Here is a 13,651-nt window from a genome sequence, read left to right as displayed (position 1 = left end):
GCGTCATGTAGTATTCTTTGGTTATTTCAAGGCACAGAGTAAACCTAAAATCCGGCTAAAGTTTCCTAACTCCTCCCTTGTTGTTGTTAAGTGTTTCCCTCCTGCTCTCTCCCACTTTTTTCTATTACTCTCTCTCTCTCTCTCACACACTCTCTCTCTCTCTCTCTCTCTCTCTCTCTCTCTCTCTCTCTCTCTCTCTCTCTCTCTCTCTCGCGCTCGCTGTCTCTCTCACTCTGTCTGTTTGCTCTCTCTCTCTCTCTCTCTCTGTCTCTCTCTCTCTCTCTCTCTCTCTCTCTCTCTCTCTCTCTCTCTCGCCCTCTCTCTCTGTCTCTCTCTCTCTCTCTCTCTCTTTCTCTCTCTCTCTCTCTCTCTCTCTCTCTCTCTCTCTCTCTCTCTCCCTCTCTCTGTCTCTCTCTCTCGGTTCTTTTTTTTTAACTGGGTGTGGTTCTTTCAGGCCAAACTTGTGTGAATGATGCAGGATCTGCAGCCCGGGCTGCACCCACACCCTTCTTTCAACTTAAAGAGACTCTGAAGGAGGTGGAGCAAACGTGTGTCTGGAGCTCCGCTTGGGCTGGGATATGAACTGGGAGACGTCTGAGAGGGCAACATGTGTTACGCTGCCTGCGTTGTGTGTTGTGTTGCGTGAGTGTGCGTCTGACTGAGTGCATATGTGTGCATGCATTGTACGCCGCGGGTGTTTGGACCGACTTAGAGGCGCCGTACTGTAAAACTTTCTGACCTGTTGATTTATCTTCACTAAAAAGGGCCCGTGAAAGATCTGTCGGTGTGAGTATGAGAGCTATTTATATCTTTTGAATACACTGAAGAGATAGGTTCTGGCTAAGTTAATGACGTTTTCTCCATGCCCAAGGTTGTTGGACTGATTACCACATGGTTGGCCTGTACAGTGTGTTGTTAGCAACAAGCTGCTGTGGAGTGTTAATGGACGTGATATTTGTGGATATGCAGCTGACTTTTGATTATGATATGATGTTTGTTTAATGTTTCTCAGGGAAACTTTCTGTGATATTGAAATTTGCAATGAGTTGGGTCACATTCGTTATGGGAAAATATATTATACTCAAAGACATAAAAACGCAACATATAACTTTTATTTATATTATTCATGAAGACGTGGTATCAGGATTAAATGTACTTTAAGAATTAAAAATTTCACGTTCATTCGAAAGCAATGTAGGATACGTTGAAGTTCCTGCGCCATAGTGCGCCTGTATCTTGACCCGATGAGTCGGTCAGAGACTTGTGTAACTTAAGTACAATCCTTTCGCAACTGTGTAATGTATTCCATGTAGAACTTAGGCTTTGGGTTATTTAAACGCTTACCAGCCTAAGCTGTGGCCAACGGTCGATGGCAGGCTGCGCTGTTGTTCATCGTAACGCAAACAAGAGATTGAATATGAAAACCATTTCTCTTTGGAGGTTCGGACCGGTTTTCGATGAGGACTTACGGTTAATCTTTTTGCTTTCTATTCATATCAGTTGCCGAATTTTAACTCCACTTTGCGATCCAATTTAATCAGGCAGGACTAGGTTTCGATAATGATTAAGAATCAACAATCTATACTTTTTTCCTTGGTTTCCTGTAATTTCTGTTGGCAAATGGGCCTCATTCTCGGTTTCTGATTTATCCTCGGGTGCACACGCGCAGACTCACACACAGACACACACTCAAAAACTTCCACAGAAGTCTCAGTGTTAACTGAATTGATAATGCAGGAAATGCTTATAGTAATAATACAATCAATAATAATAATAATGTGAATATTTACAAGAAGATTTAAGATGCAGGCCTGGCACACAATAGATACTGCAAAATAGATCTACAATCTTTGTCTACACATTTTTTAACAATATATGGGTTGGTTAGGTGTGATGTAGAAATATCAATAGAAAAGGCTTCAGACCTGGTTGATTGAATCATACACACAACCTTGGCAATGAAAGTATATGTTTGTCTTTGGTTATCGCAGTAGTTCAATACATACTAGTATATAATTGTTTTGTAAGGGTTGTTAGGGGTGGATTTGATATGATAGTTGTAGCTAATCGGGGCTAATATGAAGTATAAAACACTGTTTATCGATGCCAACACGTACCGAACGCCAGTGAATTGTGAATGATGGTCTGTTCAACATTACAATCATTCATTGTTTATGTTTAATTTGAATTATGAAATGTGCACATGTCAATGAAATGTAGAATAAATAATTGAAGGAAAGAACAATGTTGTTCAACAATATATGTTCAATAGATATATATAATTTAGACGTGTACAGATACATTCAGGAGCGAAGCTAGATAGCAAAACAAAATGGGGATGAGCGGCTCGCCAAGGTGGCGGCATCCCATTGGTTGGAGCGCGAGCGGCGCTCTTCTCTTCGCCTTGTTTACAGGAAGGGCTTTTAACCTTATACAGATGGCCACGGTCACACAACAACATTTTTATTGCTTTTTTCTGAGGCCGTAAAGGGCTCGATTCTGCCTATACCTGCATTTACGCGTGGGAAACCGGTCTGCCACGGCCAACTAGGCTGCGCTGGGCCCAGTGAAGGCCCTCATCCTGAAGATGGATTCCCTCTGCTTGGATTCTGCTTTCTGCTGTCGCAGCAGACGTGTAAAACAAACAGAGAAGTGGGGGAAATGCAGCTAACATCAGGTTTTGCATGATTTGGGTCTGCAACTTTAAATGTTTCCCTTTGCTGAGATTCATTTTTGAATGTATATTCTGAAAACAGATCATGCAAGATACGTAGACATCCTTTTTTCGACCCATCATGGCTAATGTATTCATAGTTTATTCTCTTCTAATGATAAACCGACACAGGGAAGGTGATTTCACGTAGAATTCATATCTGGAGACAGAATTTTACAAAAGTGCATGTTTTGAATCTAGTAAAGTAAAAGTATTTTGTCTATGTACAATGTCAAATATATTTATGATGGATATCGGAAATTAATTAATTTCTGTTGCTAAATTACTTTCTTTATTCAATAGTAGTGGGATCATCAGGGTATTAAAAAAAGGTATTATCCGTATTGACCACCAAACGCTTTGCCATTCACTTCTGGTTTGATTCAACACTTTATGTCTGTCACGTGGGCAATTTGGAAATCTGGGAGGGCCTGTGTTTAACTGGCTACCATGTTGAGAGCCTCTAGAGAGCAGGTCTGTAAGAGATTTAGTGGGTGAGGCAGCCCTTCTCAAGGGATCTAGCAATGGAAGCCAAACCACATCTTGATTATTCTCGGTTGGATTCTTTCTCTGCAAATGTAATCCACCCCATTGTTCAATTTACATAATGTATTGACATATATTATCTTGGTTGTTTTTGCACATTGAAGGCCTGAGTTAGTAAACCTGAGTTAATGAAGTCATTAATCCATGTCTAATTATAACATCAACATGCGCTGGAATTATAGGGACATATCATGCTATACTAAACTGTATTGTAAGTATATATGCTGGAGTTAGCGCCACAAATAGAGAGGAAGTCCTTCAACAGTGTACTTTTAGGTTTTCCATTTAGTTTTTCCTGAAAATAAATAAGACTTTTTAACCACCAAAACAACAGACATAGGACACATAATAACACAATTTTTATGCATTCTGTTTAATCACAAAGGCGAGAGGTCATGTATTCCATGTTGCTGCTACAATTAGCCCAATCTATGGTGATGGCATGCAACATGTGATACATTCCATTGACGGTCTGGCCGAAAATATTCATATTTATATTTATAGCTAACCAGACAGAGGGACACGTCCCTTCTGAAAAGGGTTAGAGTCAGCTCTTAAAGTTATACGACGTTCATTACCTAATTTGACCCTTTCTGAGTCCTACCAACAGTTTGTATGTGTCTTCACAAGAACCTGGCACTCATCAATCTGAATAAAAATCCATATAAAAATCTTTTGATCTCATCTCCCACTTGCGTGAGAGAAATTATGAGTTCTGGGAAGGACTTCTTTGGGCCATTGTATTTGAGACTACTGAAGATCAAATCTCACTCCCTCTTTCTCTTCCTCTCTCTTTCTCTCTCTCTCTCTCTCTCTCTCTCTCTCTCTCTCTCTCTCTCTCTCTCTCTCTCTCTCTCTCTCTCTCTCTCTCTCTCTCTCTCTCTCTCTCTCTTTCTCTCTCTCTCTCGCCGTCTGTGCAGCGCTTCTGTTTTTCTCCAGCTGCAGAGATTGCCGTCTGCCCCATACGTCATGTCTACTTCTCTGTGAGCTGCCCAACATTAGCCTTTCCTGCCCCCCCCCCCCCCCCCCCCCGCCCCCCTTCCCTCCCTCTTTTCCTAGTCTGTGTTTTTTCTCTCCATGCCAGACTCCCCCCCCCCCCCCTTACCCCACCTCCCCAACCCCTTTCCTGTTGGTCACACAAGACCCTGGTCGTCTCTACGCACGGCGGGCACAAAGCCAACTTTATGTGCAACATGGACTTGGGAAACCCTCCTACACACACACACACACACACACACACACACACACACACACACACACACACACACACACACACACACACACACACACACACGCAGACACACACACACACACACTCATACTCACAGACAGACGTACATACAGCGGGCGCTTTGTCCATGCCAAGGACTTCCCACGCATGCAGGCGGTGCTGAATGCCGTCATGTTTAGGGGGCCCCGCAGAGATGGCCCCTCCCTGGGTGATGTTAACCACTGACTAGGCTGCGCTGGAGAGGCAGAATTACCCTTCTGAAAGGATTGTTCGTTATTAATATGTTGTTAGTCACATACAATACAAATACAAATACGGCACAATAAACATTTTCTATGGTTACGAAAGACTGGGTTAAGTGGTAATGGCACAAATGCATTCATTGCAAAAAAGTTGCCTTATAAAGCCATTTTTAAAGTAAGACACCTTGTTTAAAACATATCTTTAATTCATGAAATGCACACATTTTTTGGTTGGACGTAGACAAGGTCAGTTTGAGCAGAGAAATACGTGAAGTCTTTGACTAGGTGAATAAATAAACTTTAATTAATGCAAAACAAACTATGCACAGTGGAGGCCAGTGAAGTCCCAGGGCCATGACCAGAGAGGGCGGCTGGCAGTGGCAGCCCACAGCCGGGCAGAGAAGTGGGTCTGGGAGACAGGGATGGTCTGGGAGTGTGACTCAGACAAGCCACGCATGACTTTGATCAGAGTGTTTGCTCTACGCCTCAGACCCCAAAGCTGTCTGCTGCCAATATGGCCCTATCTGTCTGGGAATTGTAGTTATTTAAGGCGAGACGATGGGCTCCTGTTATTTGTCGTTTGTCTGCAGTGAAGACGTATATTGGCGAGATTGAAGGGGAGCAAGGTGCAATGGATGTTCTCAGAAAGTATACTCCCTGGAGATCTCGATTGTCGCTCCCCTTGCCTCCTTATATATAGCCACAGCTTTGGGTCTGAGAGCCGTGTCAGACGACTTGTCATTAACGTTTGACTTTGAATGGGTTTTTCAATTCATAATACATTTGAAATATGTTTGTCCAACATATTCTCAAATTGTGAATACAGATTTGTATATTAACACGGTGTGTCTGCTCATGCTCCAGGAGCCAGCCCCCAAACCACCCATAACGCAGTCTGCGGTCGCCATTCAGCACTCATAAACTACAAAGGACTGAGTGAAGATTACTTTTAAACGCTGCTTTTTCGGGGTTTTTTCATACACGCCCAACTCGTTGAAATGAACGGGCAAATGAGACTCCCAACGCAAGTGGACCAAAGAAGAAAGAGAAGTGTGAGTGGAGAGCATGAGTCATGTGCTTCCTGCTGTTATGAGCGGCCCTGGTGGTCTGGAGCCTGGCCAGTCACATTTCAACTCGATTAGCCGTCTGGTAGCGGCCACGGCCGAGGGGCAGGCACAAGTAAGCGGGTTTCATAAAAGCCAACAAGGATGGTTGTTGTTGGTTGATGGTGTTGACTGTTTTTTTTTTTGTTTGACTTTCTTGTGTTTTTTAAGATGCATGTGATTTATCTGCTAAAAACAAAGGTAGGGTATTGAAGGGCCTGTAGGCAGTAGTAGAGAAGCACAGATACAAGACACGTGGCTTGATTTAATCTCTGTCGCCCCTCACACCCTCCGCCGCCCCGCCCCCTCCATGTTCCTATCGACTATTTCTTATAAGAGGTCCCTGATTCCTACTGTTTCTGGGTCCGGGGGGGGGGGGGCATGTATACGACAATTATAAACAGATTACAGTAGCCGCATTGAAGTGTATTTTACCAAGCTCCCATGTTTACTTTTTCACATCCTGATTCTGACATATTTACCAACTTTAGCGTAGCTTTCAAAGTAAACAAAATCTGCTAGGCGCCATGTCCGTTCTAAATATGTTGTGACTGTGATCCTGAGCCCTGCACGCCCCATGGGGCTGAGATACAAAGCCACCGAACTGCGTCTGGCCTTTATCTCAGACTATGCAGAGTACAGATTGTGGGATTGTACCCATGTGCACCAATAGGCTTCGAGGCAGGTGTGGATTGACAGTACAGAGCAAATTCTCAGATACAAATGGTGACGAAGTTAAGAAAAGCAGCCAGAGATAGCTTTAGGCAACAGCATTTCTGCAAGTCTTTATTTCATTATATACAACCGGTGTGTTTGTAAGTACAAGACACTTTGGGTTTCAATGTGTGTTTGTTTTTCCATTTGTGTATTTGTTCTTGAGCATGGGCAAACACACTTCCCTGCATGTGAAAGTGTGCTCAACCACTCCCACCAATTGAAATACCCGCTGCAAAATAATTTCATTACATCTCTGGTCATCTTCACCCAGATGAATAGCCACAACCCAAAGCATGATTGAATAGGTAGTAGCTATAAACAAAATTGTAATTCGAATTAACGGGAAAGCCCGCCATCTGATAATTTTTGATGGGTTATAATAAGTTTAGAAAGATAGAATACATCTGTATGAAATAATAGCATTGACAAGCAACAGAGTCTCTGTTACCCGAGCAGTTGTATATTTTCATCAACGTGCGCACACGAACAGATATGAGACCATTTGTGCTGATAAACACTGAACACAAACTCTACAATTGTCACAACCCATCATAGGCGGCGTTCCTCAAGGCTCAGTCCCTTTCTCCACCTTTTATTTCTCCTCTCCCATGGTCGTATTCTCTGTCGGCACAATGTCTCCTTACACACCTACATTGATCCCAGCCAGTTATACCTCAAAGCCATCCCAAACAAACATGCTGCATCAACTTGCCTATATGCCTGCCTGTACGAGTTCAGAGGACAGACAACCTTCTCCAACAGAACACAGATCCTCCATGTGGTACCCCTCATCAAATCCACGGTGACCCCTCAACCTCCCTTGATGCCCCTGATGTCCCGATCACCACATCACCGACATAGAAACCTTGTGTGAGGAGGCATACGATCGACACCTATCTTTCCCTAGAGAATCAAATCAAGAACATTTGAAGAATTTACTGCTATCACCTTTGCAACATCGGCCAACAAAGACCTGCCCAAAGCAAAGCTGATGGAGAGATTGCTCAATAATGTATTTATCACCTCCAGGTGGATTACTGCAATAGTATCCGGGTCGGCTGTCCAAACAAATCACTCCAAAACACAAAGGCAAAGTATCAGTCTGTCAGGCCATCAGTCTGTCGGACTTTAAGTATTAACTCCAAAGAGAGAAGTAACAGCCTTTGTTTGGATTTTATTATGTTTAAGCTGCTTTATATTGTGTCAAGTGTTATGTTATGTTTGTCCTGTGAAAACATAGTCAGTGAAAATTGCAGAAAAGGTCTACTCCATTAATTCCCTTTACCTTATCACAAACAAAATTAAACATAGACACACAGCTGCACAAACACAAAAATGAGCCCAGTTTGGCTCACAAAGGAAAACAGGCGCAAACCATTAAACCAAAATGCCCGCGAAAAATTGACACACACACACACACACACTCTCACACACACACACACACACACACACACACACACACACACACACACACACACACACACACACACACACACACACACACACACACACACACACACACACACACACACACACACACACACACACAGTACTGCTTTCAATACATAGCTGTTTGTCCAGGTGTGTTAGTGAGAGAAATTCATCCAGCTCCCCTACATCAGTGCAATGTTTTTGTGAGGATGTAAAGCTGCTGCTGCTGCCGTGTGTGTGTGTGTGTGTGTGTGTGTGTGTGTGTGTGTGTGTGTGTGTGTGTGTGTGTGTGTGTGTGTGTGTGTGTGTGTGTGTGTGTGTGTGTGTGTGTGTGTGTGTGCGTGAAGGAGAGACTCTTCATGTCTACATCTGTGAAAGGGGAAGTGTACCCACTTTTTTCTTTCTTTTTTTGCTAGGTAATATGTCTTAAATGATCATTGTGTAATTTTGGGTACTAATATAAGACTGTAATTAATTTTCTGCAAGTCTCTGCAAGTCCAGTTTGTGAACATTGTATTCTACTTCAAACTCAAATTGTGTTCTTTTCATAACAGCTTAGGGACTTTTCAGAGGCACTTAGCGACAAAGGGACATCTGGTGATGAGGTTTGTGTTGAGGGCTGTCTGGGGCAGCGCTGGATGTTTATGAACACGTCCGAGAGGGGGATATGCTTCTCAGACACTTGAATTCTAACGCCACGGTGTTGGGGGTGTGGGCGGTGTGCGGAGCTCCATCATGGCAGCGGTTGATTTTGAAGTCAGCGTCTGAGAGGCGGTTTTGCTTCTCGGACACGTATGGAACAACGACACGGTGTGTGGTGCATTTCAAATTCTCATTATAACGCTCAGACAAAACAACACACCGAGCTGAAGGTAGCAGTGGGTCATAACAGTGGGGATAACACATCTCAAGAACTCTTAGCCGAAAACATTCTGTTTTAAATGTCAGTGTTCAAAGTTCAGCTCCTAACACTTAAACATTTAGGTGGGCCTTTAACTGTGTGTGTGTGTGTGTGTGTGTGTGTGTGTGTGTGTGTGTGTGTGTGTGTGTGTGTGTGTGTGTGTGTGTGTGTGTGTGTGTGTGTGTGTGTGTGTGTGTGTGTGCGTGAGTGTGTGTATGTGAAGGTATCAACTTGTTTGTGGGCATGGGGGCTTGTGGGCCCAGGTGTGTGTCCACCCATGATTGCAGAGCGACGAGTGAGCAACTGAAAGGGCTGCTCCGTACTGATGTGTGCACAGACAGACACGCACCTGTGACGGAGACACACCTGCAATACACACACACCTGTCCTCAACGTTCCCATCTCTCTCTCGCTCTCTCCCTCCGCCCCCTAGCTCTCCCTGTCTCCTTCTCCCTCTCCATCCATCATTCAGCCCATCCGTTAGTCCTCTCCCTCTTTGAGTTGTGCTCATCTTTGTGTGCTCTCTCTCTCTCTCTCTCTCTCTCTCTCTCGCTCTCGCTCTCGCTCTCGCTCTCGCTCTCGCTCTCTCTCGCTCTCTACCTCTCTTTATACATTCAACACACACACACACCTGTATGAACCTCTGCTCGGCTACCCGGGCTGCTGATTGCTTGCTCCAGCTGGAGGGATTCCTGGCAGAGTGATTTTGTTGTGATGTCATGTAAATCACATTGCCAGGGATTTCCAACCAGCTGCAGCCCCACTGCAGCACCCAGAGACCCCGAAACAAGAGCACCTCGATGGGAACAACAACAGGCACAGAACAGGTCTGTTCTGTTCTGACACAAACACACATACCCACACACACATACACACATGCATACACAAACAGTAAGACGCTTGTACACCTGAGGGCCCCCATTGGTGTTTGTTGAGATTGTCCAAGTTACAAGAATACAACACTAGTAGTGAGAAGCTACAGGAATCACCCAGGATCGGTGTGTGCGTCCAGTAAAGGTTTGCCTGAGGTGTAGGACTTAGCTCGCTTTGTGAACAGTTGAGTAGAAAGATAATGTTCACAGTGGCTAAGTTCCGCACTTCACAAGCTTATTCAACCCACATTGATCCTCAAGATCGTCTGTCTGGTGCCTTGGACAAATAGGCAGATGTCGTAGAAACGACAGGGACACAGAGTCCTTGTGGTTCTGCTTATTTTGCTACGAGCATCAACCATGCAGCACTAAAATAAACGAATGAGATATTTCTCATTTGCATGTGTTCGTTTTTTCTTTTCTAAACACAGGTTGAGAAAGGACCGCAGGAATGAACCACGGCAGGCAAGACGGTGTGGAGGAGGAGAGCGAGCGCATGGGGCCGGGTGGGTGGAGCCCGCGCCATGCAGGAAGGAAACACAGGAAACGTTCTAGCAGGAAAACAATGTAATCATGAACCCTGGGCTCATTTACTGTCTGGTTGGTAATATAGGCAGCATGTGTGTGTGTGTGTGTGTGTGTGTGTGTGTGTGTGTGTGTGTGTGTGTGTGTGTGTGTGTGTGTGTGTGTGTGCGTGTGCGTGTCAGAACCAAACCATACGTTAACGGGCTGCAGATTTCATAATTAAATCAATGAATTGCTTGAGAACAAAATACATTCGAGAAAAGTACATTGTTTGTAAAAGACAAGGGACTTTCTCTGGCGAACTTCAAGTGGCTGAATGGGGGACAGCCTCTAGCAAACTTCAACCAGCTCAGCCCCCCTGCGGCTCCAGACAGAGGAGTGATTCCCCTTGGCGGACTGGCAGTGGTGCCGTCGTTTGGGCTCAACCTCCTGTGCCTACTGAGCTGATAACAGTTAGATGTCAAAACAAGCACTGGCTCAGTTCAGCAGGAACCGGAGTTACGCCTTCAATAAACAGCGAGGACATATCCGTCCCCACGCAAGATTATGCACTTGTAGTAAATGTTGCAGTAAACTTTTTTAGTAAATGTTTCTCTCTGTATGTGTTAGACTAAACTGTGTTGTTTTAGGTGCCATGGTTTTTGTTATTTTATTTAAAACATAAATGTTCATACTTCCTCTATGAATCATAGGGAGATTGCAATCAGTGAGTACAGAGAGCTTTGATGTTGTCCCACACCCACACCCACACCCACACACACACACACACACACACACACACACACACACACACACACACACACACACACATCCTGAAACCAACCTGTTGGCCATCGATTCTCAAGGCCTCGTGATGGAGGAAATTTGCTCCTGTTGGTTGTGTGTTTACTCAAAGATCACAGGAGCAGAGATTTTTCCAGATGCACTTCCCCGATAGCACATCAGATCGCCCTCTGTGGGAGCACATAATAAAGCAAGGAAGAAGTGAACCTTCTGACTTTGAGAGCATTAGGGCTTTTTAATGCCAGTGTAATATTTGTAAAGACGGCCTGAGTCTGTTTTTTTCAGTTATGTAAGTAACTGCTCCTTTAAATGTGCAACTCTGACTCTCAGCTTTTAAGAAAATACCATAACTAACACCGAACTAACGTTACACATCATTTTTTTAATAATGTCCATACAGTCAACAGTTTGTCTCTTTATATTAAAGATATTGATGAAGTGTAACGTTGATTCAGTAATCATTTTGTATTAAGCGAACAAATGGGGACTGGGAACGAATTTCCCCATCGTGTCATGTTATTTACCATACATGAATGCCAAGTCATATGCCCCACAACTGTACAGCGAAAATACAGTTTCTATGTGAAACCAAACACATTTCATATTTCGGTGTATATCTTACCTTGGACAAATAAAGACAATGTTCTACTCCGTACTTCCATTTTGTTTGTGTAATTAGACCCTAAAGTTGCAGTGCTAGCAGCACTGCAAAAAAAAGCATCTATTTTTACAATTGGATTTGATAAAAAATATTTATTTGATTTGATCGGAGGAAAATGTATAAAGGATCAGGCGACGAGGGACTTAAAAAATATGAACTCAGACACTAGAACAATAGTTATTTATGGTTTTAGAACAAGGCTAGTACTAGTTGATAGGCTATTTTTGCAGTCTATCTAACACCCCTTGTAGGTTAAAATCCCAAATGGTTACAAAACAGTAAGAGTAAAAGAGTAACATCGAACGGTGAGCACACATACCATAACTTATCTTGTGTGCACATCCACTCATAATACACATGCTCAAGGACACACTCACGCATGTACGAAAGCATGAGGTCCCACCTACACTCACACGCACACACTCACACACTCACACATACACACATACACACACACACTCACACATACACACATACACACACACACACACACACACACACACACACACACACACACACACACACACACACACACACACACACACACACACACACAAAAACATACAATGTCCATGATGAAGATTAATATTTAATTGGTCCATTGTGCAAGATAAGTCTGAAATCAATGTTTTTCTGTTGTTGCTGGGGGTGAGGTGCTGTCTACCTTGATCTAGATGGCCATGTGGGTGTCTCTGTGGGATACAAGGTTTGTACAAAACCAATCAAGTGATGTTCTGAACTTTAACTAGTGGAGAACAGCGGCTGCAGGCCAGTGGCGGTGGAGGCCTCTCGCGTCGCTAAAGGGAAGACATGTTGATGCGATTGATTTGTTTTGTTTGTAAGCTCCTCCAGCCTCCCCTCAGCCCCGTATAAACAAAGCTGTAAATAGCTGTATCTTACAAAACAACATGCACCCACACACCATGTCTCAAAGCCACACATGGCTTACTCATTGCACTAATTAGGTGAGTGCTGCATGCAGCGCCTAACTATTTATCTACATTTGTTTTATTCTTTCTTTCTTATTCTCTACAAACTGTGGGACCTATCTCCTTCCTCAATTTCAATTTTTTAAATATTCAGAATAGCTTGGAATTGCGTGCTTCTTTTCAGATTTTTTAAATATTTAATATTTTTTAAGATATTAATTCAACTATAAAAATATTATCTTTTTTTAACATGGGAGTCAATGGGAGGACGGCAGAGCCGTCATCTGGTACTTCAACTGTATAAGACGTAACTACAGGAGCGTTGCTAGCAATTGAAAACAGAAGATGCCCTTTAAAATGGGGGTTTGAGGGTTTCTCCCCCAAGAATTTTTTTAAATCGGGCTGATGAACAATGCAATTGTAACGTAGTTTGAGAAGGAAAGGAAAGACCAATCGTCGTGTCTGACTCTAGTCGGGGCAGGCCTACTGAGCAGGTTAATGTTTACGTTAAGGATAGGAAAGTGCACCAAAAACACCAGCAGCCAAAATGAGACATTCCAGTAGCCTACCACTGTCATGCACCTACCCGATGTCAAGTGGACCGGGTTGAATTCACTGCGGGTCTCTCGTCTTATATCCATCGATATTTTATTACTGTCCTTCTCAACACTCTCTGATCTCACTAAAAGGCTCGCAGCACGAAACAGCAATATCTACGAGATGCGCTATGCATAGAGAAGAAAGAATACCGACGTTGAATTTGTAACATTTTGCAACAAATTATTCTAAATTTGCCCATTAATGGACAGAATTTTGGGTTTTCACTGGCTACAATGTTGCATCTGTGGCTGCTGGTAATGCAACCACACTCTCTGGGGCTATTTTCCTCATTATTATGGTTTTTTATTTATTTTTTGACGGCACAGGGATCCGGGGCTATTCCCAAAAGATCCGGGGCTATAGCCTCGAATGCCCAGGTCTAATGCGTAACTAAATC

General features: G+C 43.5%; 1 long non-coding RNA gene across 1 annotated transcript; it reads left to right on the top strand.

Moving 5' to 3' along the window:
- Positions 1 to 461: 461 nt before the first annotated feature.
- On the top strand, positions 462 to 11,719 carry LOC115548375 (uncharacterized). Its single transcript, XR_003977584.1, has 2 exons — positions 462 to 786; positions 10,188 to 11,719. It is a non-coding gene; the product is annotated as an uncharacterized LOC115548375 (long non-coding RNA).
- The last annotated feature ends 1,932 nt before the right edge of the window (positions 11,720 to 13,651 follow it).

Source organism: Gadus morhua, chromosome 8 (assembly GCF_902167405.1).
Source record: "Gadus morhua chromosome 8, gadMor3.0, whole genome shotgun sequence".
In the NCBI taxonomy this organism is placed as follows: domain Eukaryota; kingdom Metazoa; phylum Chordata; class Actinopteri; order Gadiformes; family Gadidae; genus Gadus; species Gadus morhua.
This window is presented reverse-complemented; position numbering and strand designations above follow the sequence as displayed.